At 39.4% G+C, this 6,445-nt stretch overlaps 1 protein-coding gene across 2 annotated transcripts in view; it reads right to left on the bottom strand.

The window, feature by feature from the left end:
• LOC121284341 (interleukin-1 receptor type 1-like) overlaps nt 1-5,926 on the bottom strand; it is an 84,898-nt gene extending 78,972 nt beyond the window's left edge. Inside the window, exon 1 of one of the 2 annotated variants that reach the window (XM_041199751.1) lies at nt 5,812-5,926. The gene's annotated coding sequence lies outside the window, so the exon portion shown is untranslated. Of the gene's footprint in view, nt 1-403; nt 504-5,811 lie in introns of those variants that run through there. The other variant, XM_041199750.1, reaches the window with a different exon arrangement.
• Nucleotides 5,927-6,445: the final 519 nt, after the last annotated feature.

Consider the following 6,445-nt stretch of genomic DNA (forward strand, 5'->3'; position numbering starts at 1 on the left):
GCACCTTCCAAGCCCATGACTCTCTACTACCTAGAAAGACAAGGGCAGTAGATACATGGGAACACCATCGCCTGCAAGTTATCCTCCAGAACACACACCATCTGGAATCAGAACTATATCTCCGCTCCTTTGCTATCACTGAATCAAAAATCTAGAACTCTCTCCCATATAGCACTGTGGTGTACCTATGCAACATGAACTGCAGCAATTCAAGTTGATAACCACCTTCTCAAGGGCAATTAGGGATAAGCATCAATTGCTGGCCTTTCTAGCTCACATACCAGGAACAAATAAGAAAAAGCAGCAACTTCTAAATCTAGCTGAATTAAAAGCACCATATCAATTAAGTATAGTAGAACTAATTTACATGATTCTAAAGAAACACATGTAGATCAAAGCTTACCTAGCACAGAGTGACTCTGGGCATCAGTTTCAGAGAACACAACAAAATGTCAGTAATTACAGCCAATTAACAATAAAAGAGTAATGACACTGGTGTCGTGATGAAAAACCAGGATGCAAATGCACAACAATTTGTAGAAATAAGCTGCTCATTATGGAAGTGGCTTATATATTTTGAGATAGAGATAAAGATAAAGATAAAGATAAAGATTTGGCTTCACCAGAGCAATTAACCAATTATTGTAGATGAAGCTGACTATGCTAATCCACTACTCTGACTCTTACATTAATATGGCCACAGACTCAGTGAAATAAAAGTCAGAAATGAAATAGATTTAACATTTATACAGCTGAAAGGTGCAGCAAACTCCAGCCAGTTCACACTATGATACTGAAACAAAACTTAATAAAGCAATAATAAAGCTTTCAAACGTTACTTTAGTGCTAACCCTAAATAATTATTGAAAAAGCCAACCACTTTAATTTTCTCCTTCGTTGCTATTGCAGCTTTAATTTTACATCATTTATATTGAATAAAGCTCATCCAACCTATTCTGTATATTTTTTTTATGTTTCAAATGTTGAAAAGACCTTTGCTGATTCTGTTACCCTCTTCTTGTTTATTTCAAAGTATGCGTCTTATTGAAACAATTAGTTGCTGATTGACAATTTCAAAAACGACCTACTCATCCGAAGATTGCTTTGACTGTGCCACAGATACCAGCTGGACAACTTATAGCATTATTTTTAAGCTTTACACACATATCAACAATTATTTTTCTGCTTTTATGTTGTGTTATTCGGTTTAGTAATGCTTCATGTAGCTGTTGCCTTACTTGATGAGACACTCTGCTTAGGCATTCTGTCTATCACACAAATGAGTAATGTGGTATAGGAATTTCAGTGCCAGTCTGATGCTAGGTATGTCCATCCTAAAGACTTGTGGATCGTATCAAATAGCATGTCTCATCGACTATTCGCAACAGGCAAGGTACCGAATGCAACCAACCCACCAAGCCTGTGCTTGCAAAACTCAAAACAGTGTCTAACATTAGATGTGACTCTGCGATTGGACATTTGCTAAACAATACGGAGTGTGTTAAGAATTACACTGACAACCAATTTAAGATTATCAGTTAAGTTCACAGTGCGGCGCACTTCCTTGTGCTGGGAGCTACAAATATTACTACACAGGATCCTGTTCTTTGCAGACAGGAAGAACACATACACACATTGTGCCTGTTTCAACTAAACAAAATAGGCAACAGCCATTCTCTGGTTCAATCCCCAGGGCAATGCCTCGACCAGAGTCAACCTACCTGGTTTGAATTTAAACAAAGCTTGGCAGTTAACTGTCAGTCACAAGTTAACTGGTGCATCCTCCATGGCAATACCTCTAACAATCAGAGTCCACTTGCTAATCAATCAATGCTCTCTTCTCATGAAGTATAAATTGTTGCTCCCTTTACATTTGGTATTCTTGCAAATTGTCCTGATGAGTGCAAGATGAAAAGCTTTGACGAGATGCATCTTTTTTCAGCTAACTCTTTGCAGACTCCTTGTATCTTTCTCACAACATGCTTTCCTACTTATCTTCGTATCATCAGCAAATGTGGCTACAATACAGTTGGTCCCTTCACCTAAGTCATTTATATAGATAGCAAATAGTCGAGACCCCAGCCTAACCCCTGTGGCACTCCACCAGTTAGTTTGCCTTCCTGAAAATTACCCATTTATCCTGAATCTCTGTTTCCTGATGGTTAACCAGTCCTCTATCCATGCTAATAGTAACCTTTTATGTGGTACCTTATCAACTGCCATTTAGAAATCCAAATACACTACATCTACTGGTTCCCTTTTATCCACCCTGCTTGTTACATCTTCAAAAAACTCTAATTTGCCAAACATAATTTCCCTTTCACAAGACCACCTGGACTCTGCCTGATAATATTATGATTTCTAAATATCCTACTACTACCTCTTTAATAATGGATTCCAGCACTATGCCAATGCCAGACATTAGGCTAAACTGGCCTTTAGTTTCCTGTCTCCCTCCTTTCTTGAGCAGCTGTCTTACATTTACAGTTTTCCAGTCCACTGGGACCTATCAAGAATGTAGGGAGTTCTGTAAGATTACAACCAATGTATCCACTATCTCTGCAGCCACTTCTTTTAAGACTCCCGAAAGCAGGCCATCAGGTCTAAGAGACTTGTCAGACTTAATTTCCATTAATTTTTCTCTTATGATAATGATTGTTTTAAATCCCTCCCTCCCTTTTGTCTCTTGATTTTCTACTGTTCCTGGGATGCTTTTTGTATCTTCTACTCTAATGATGGACATAAAATACTTATTCAAAGCCTCTGCCATTTTCTCATTTCCCATTATTAATTCCTCAGTCTCGCCCTCCAAGGGACCAATGCTCATGTTAGCTGCTCCTTTCCTTTTTATATACTTGTAGGAGCTTTAACTGTCTGTTTTTTATATTTCTTGCTAGTTTTCTCTAATATTCTAATTCCACCCTCTTTACTTTATTAAATTATGCTTTGCTGGTTTCTAAAACTTCCTCAATCTTCTTGCTTACCATTCATTTTGACGGCATTGTACACCTTTTCATTCAATTTGATACCACCCTTAACTTCCTTAGTTAGCCATGGATGGTGTACTGCCTCACCAGTGTATTGACCTCATCCTCTATTAGAAAAGCTACCCCATCTGCTTTTCCTTTCCTCCTATCCTTTCGAAATGTCAAACACCTTTGAATATTCAGGTGTCAGCCTTGCAGCCATTTCACTGTAATGGTTATCATATCATATTCATTTATTTATATTTGTACTATCAATTTATCCATATTGTTATGATTGCTGTGAGCACTCAGGTTAACAGCTTTTAATTTTGTCTTTTTATTGTTTTGCCTACTCTGACCTTATTTGCCATCCCATCCTGTCACAATCTTGTTATCGTCAACCTGCACTATTGCCCTGTCCTCTTTTTTTTTAAATTTAAAATCACCCCTCATGTGAACCTTCCCCCCTGCCCCCCTATTTAGTTTAAAGACTTCTCTATATCTCTAGTCATACAATTCACCAATACTCTGGTGCCAGCAAGGCTCAGATTAAGGCCATCCCAATGGTGCAGCTCCCTCTTTCTCCAGTACTGGTGTCAGTGCCCCATGAATCAAAACCCCATTTTTCCCACACCAATCTTTGCGCCATACATTCTCTCTGATCTTATTTACCTTATGCCAATTTTCTCATGACACAGGTAGTAATCCAGAGTTTCCCCTTGTGATTCAGCTTCTTAACTGAGTCTCTAGTTGCTCATTACTCCCTTAGTCTTTCTTAGTGTAACTTATGCTGTTGGTAACCTTGTGGATCATGACAACTGGGCCCTTCCACTCTCACTTCAAGTTCCTCTCCAATCCTGAAGAGATGTCTTTAATCCTGGCACCAGGCAGGCAATACAGCCTTCAGGACTCAAGCTCTTGGCTGAAGAAAACCATATCTATTCCTCTAACTATATTGTCCCCTAGTACAACTACATTTCTTTTAACTCCCCCCACTTGAATAGCCCTTGCATCATGGTGCTGTGGTCAGTTTGCTTATCCTCCCTTTAGCCTTGGCTCTCATTCACACAAGCTGCAAGAACCTCGAACGGATTGGACAATTGCAAGGGCCAAGGCTCTTCCACTTAACACAGTAATTAGAAGCAGGAGTTGGCCATTCAGCCCCTCAAGCCTGATCCACCATTTGATAATATCATGGCTGCTTTGATTGTGGCCTCAACTCCACTCTCTCTGCCCCATAACCCTAGACACCCTTGGTGATCAAAAATCTAACTCAGCCTTGAACATATTCAATGATCCACCATCCACTGCTCTCTGGGGAAGAGAATTCAAAGGGCTAACAGCCCTCAGAGAAAAATATTTCTCCTTACCTTAGTCTTAAATGGGAAGCCCCTAATTTTTAAATACAAGGGGAAACACACTCTCAATATCCACCCTGCCAAGTCCCCTCAAGATCTTGTGGGTTTCAATAAGATTACCTCTCATTCTTCTAAACTTCAATGGGTATGGGCCCAACATACTCAACCTTTCATCATAAGATAACCCTTTCATCCCAGGAATCAGTCAAGTGAACCTTCTCTAAACTGCTTCTAATGTAATGATATCCTTCCTTAAGCAAGGAGACCAAAACTGTACTCCAGATGTCATTTCACAAAGGCCTGGACAACTGTAGCAAAACTTCCCTGCTGTTATACATAATTCCTCACAATAAATGCCAACATTCTATTTGCCTTCCTAATCACTTGCTGAACCTGCATACCAAGAACCAGGACATCCAGATCACTCTGTACTGTAGAGTTCTGCAATCTCTCACCATTTAAATAATATACTATTTTTCTATTCTTCTTGCCAAAGTGGACAAGTTCACATTTTCCCACATTATATTCCATCTGCCAACTCAACTTTGTCCACTCACCTAACCTATCTAGACTCTTCTATGTCCTCTTGACAACTTACTTTAATTTCTACCTATCTCTATGTCATCAGCAAATTTAGCTACCATACCTTCAATTTGGGAGGTGAGCAGTCATTGGGGCAATGTGAGCTGGAATCCTATTGCTTGACAACTCATTGCAGGCAGAATAAGCAAGAGGGCCTCCAGGCTGAGCTGGAATTGCCATTGAAGGGAAATCAGGGGCTAAATCTTTGAAAGAGGAACTGAAATCCCTCATAGAATGACAGAATTGGAAGGACTTTTTGACTCACAGTGATCCCTGATGTCTAGATGGGTTGCTGAGAAATTTGTGGAGCTTGTCTTAGTTGTGTCTGCCACTTGCTGCGCAGTTTATGTATGTGTTCAACCACAGTTTTCCTGTTAATTCATGTTTACCCCATGTTAATTATTGATGTTAGAGTATAGGATAGACGATTTACTTTTTTGACTCTTGTATAGTAGATATTCTTCAGTTTGTTTAAAACCATGGAATCTTTACTCTCATTATAAGTAATTAGGATTTCGAATTCCCATCCAAATTTTAAATTCCTCAAAACACACTATAAATGAAAATCTTTGAACTTGCTCCTGAGCTCAGAAAATCAAACAATTGCTGCCCAAATACATATTCTACACAATAAGTCCTCGCTTAAAGCTGTAATTACGTTCCTAAAAATCACAATTTTAAGTGAAGCTACTTTAAATGAATCTTATGTTCCCATAGGAATCAATGTTAAAACCAGAGCTTGGTTTTTCTGAAAGCAAAATGTCTAAAAGAACCTATGTATAAGTTAACAGACTGCACTGTACACGTGCACTACTGTGCATTCCTAGCTGACATAACTTGCAAAATGAAATAAGTAACTAAAGATATAAGAATTACAATATAAATTCAAATTTGATGATGCTCACCAGACTCACTTTCCTCTTAGGCAGTCCCTTGGGTTTGGGGATGACTTGCTTCTGCTTCAGTTCAATGGATTCTGAGATGGCTGATAAATCCAATGCGTAATTTGTAGATTCTGCCACATGTGAGGAAGGTGTTGCCTGGACGATCAGTTACATGGGTCGTTTGGAGGTTTTTGCATTGTCTCCACCACCTTGACTTTACCTCTGCATGTGCCTGATAAAGTCTCTCTGTGTTCGATGCCTTCCCAAATTAACCTTCTTCTATTTTGGTTGGTCACCATGAGTCAGTGGTGATGTTTGACCTCTTCAGGATTGCGTTGAGGACATCCCTAAAGTGGAGATGAGGCTTTGAGTGATTAGCACCTCAATGCTGGGCATGTTGGCTTGCCTCTCTAGCCAGCTTTAAATGGCCTCTGCCTCACCAACTACAATGTTGTAAAAGCACCAAAATTAATCAGAAGTTTGCAGAGGCATGCTCCTGAAGAGTAAATACTGCATTCTGTATTTTTCACCCAAATAAGCCCTGAGACAAGGAAAGCAATTTTACCTGTGTACAGTTGCAAATGCCTCTATCTTACAAAATTTAAAATGGCCTCTCTGCCTCACCTGATGTGAAGCTCCACAGCAGGCACATTTG

This window comes from Carcharodon carcharias, chromosome 11 (assembly GCF_017639515.1).
Source record: "Carcharodon carcharias isolate sCarCar2 chromosome 11, sCarCar2.pri, whole genome shotgun sequence".
Taxonomy (NCBI): domain Eukaryota; kingdom Metazoa; phylum Chordata; class Chondrichthyes; order Lamniformes; family Lamnidae; genus Carcharodon; species Carcharodon carcharias.